We start from the raw sequence: 2,370 nt of genomic DNA on the forward strand, positions 1-2,370 counted from the left end.
ACAAGCATGCATGTATGTACGAGTGTGTGCTTGTGTGCAGACACTTAAGCACACATACATACACACACAAACACACATAGACAGCTACCAACGAAGTATATTCCATTAAAACTTACAAGGCTAATGGATGAGCGCATGCATATTCACATACACACACACATACATACATACATACATACAAACATCCATTCACACGTATTTCCACACGTACATACTCATACAAACACATGTGTTTATACAAAATTTGTAACCAAAAATAGCATACGACACTAAGATCATTAAATGACTGTTATTAAACCAAATGTAATTTATTGGTTCACACGTTCTTTCTAACAATCAATCAATTATTCGTTCATTCATTTATTCATTCGTTTGTTTGTTTGTGTGTTCATTCATTCATTCATTAATTCATCCATCCATTTATTCACACATTCGTTCAATCATACATCCAACCATTCATTCGCAGATCAAAATGGGTGTAGAGTAGACAAACGATATATCCGTCAGTATATAAAAAAATAAAAACAATGCAAAATACAAAAAGATACAAATACTTGAAAATATAAAAATACAATTTCCGGTAGAAAACAAAAAAAACTAGAAAAAATGATAATCAGGGACACAACTTGCATGATAGTATCACTTTTCGTTACGTACATCAATCAATTATGCTTATGTTTGTATCGTTTTGAATTGATTTTTGTATCGTCCCGTTTCGTTTTCTATCTTTTAGCTTCGTGTTGGCACTGTCTCGGATATTTTTATTGCTTTGTAATATATTTTAATGCTGATCTGTAAGAACTATTTTTGTAAAGAGAGCGAGAGAGAGAGAGAGAGAGAGAGAGAGAGAGAGAGAGAGAGACAAAAAGAGACAAAAAAGAGAAGACGAAGAAATAAAAAAAGAGTTAAAATATAAAATAATTTGAAGAAAAATAAATAAATAAATAAAAAACTACTATTAATGCTAAATATTTAAATGTACGTGGCTTTAAGCAAATATGCAAATATGTCTATTGAACAAACTGACACACATACAAGCACACACGCACACACACACACACGCATACAAACAAACATACATATATAATATATAGACTTAGGCACAAACATATACAAACACACATACACACACACACACACATACTTACATTCATAGATCTATTTCAATAACAATAGATTCGTTATATAGTACAACGAGTTCATTTGTTTTAACAATAATAAGCTGATGTTGTTGTTGTTGTTGTGGAGATGATGAAAAAAAGATGAGGATGATGAGGATAATAAGGATGATGATGACGACAATGACGATATTTATTAACTCTGAACTAGATTCAAAAAGAACTGATGATTTTATGAATGTATGCATGTCTGTTTAAAAAGAGCAAGATGAAAGTAATAATGATAAATAATAATATTATTATTATTATTTATCATTATCAGTATCAGTATCTACTACTACTTCTACTACTACTATTAAAACTACTACAACTACTATTACTACAACTGCCGATAACAATAATTATCTTGATACAATTTAATAAATTGTGAAACGAAAAATTTAACAAAACAAACTAATGTTAAATAATAATAATAATAATATTAATAATAACGTCAATAATAATAATAATAATAATTATAATAATAATAATTTTAAATAACAAAAATAGTCATAAATAATACTAACAACAGCAACAACACTTACAACAACAACAATGACAAGAATCGGAGCATAAATCAAAGTTACCTATATCATATTATAAACTCAACAACTGCTGTGACAATAAGAAGAATAACAACAACAACAACAACAAACAACAACAACAACAAACAACAACAACACAAACAACAACAACAACAAACAACAACAACACAAACAACAACAACAATAATAACAATAAGCGCTTACCCGTTCTCATCCTGACCGTTGATGTTAAACTTCTTATTGGTAACTTCTGGAAAAAAAATTAAATAAACAAATGATTAATTAATCAGTCAATTTATTACTTAGTGAATTAATTGATTGAATGATAATTGTTGAATCATGGGATTGGATCAATATCACCATCATCATCATCACCACCACTATCATCATCATCACGACGATCTTCATCATCATTACCAGCACAATATGACGTAACACACAAAGACATAGGTATAATAGTTAAGACACCAACAAAAATATAAGAGCGAAGTCTAAAGACACCAAAGATATAAAATAACATAGAAGAAAAAAAACTATTTCAAAGAACAAAAAACAGACTTGATCGAGAAATCTGATAACATTAAGCCAACGCCAAGAAAATATTATCAATATTACTACAACTACTACTACTACTACTACTGCTGCTGCTGCTGCTGCTACTGCTACTA

Source organism: Helobdella robusta, assembly GCF_000326865.2.
Source record: "Helobdella robusta unplaced genomic scaffold HELROscaffold_27, whole genome shotgun sequence".
Classification (NCBI taxonomy): Eukaryota; Metazoa; Annelida; class Clitellata; order Rhynchobdellida; family Glossiphoniidae; genus Helobdella; species Helobdella robusta.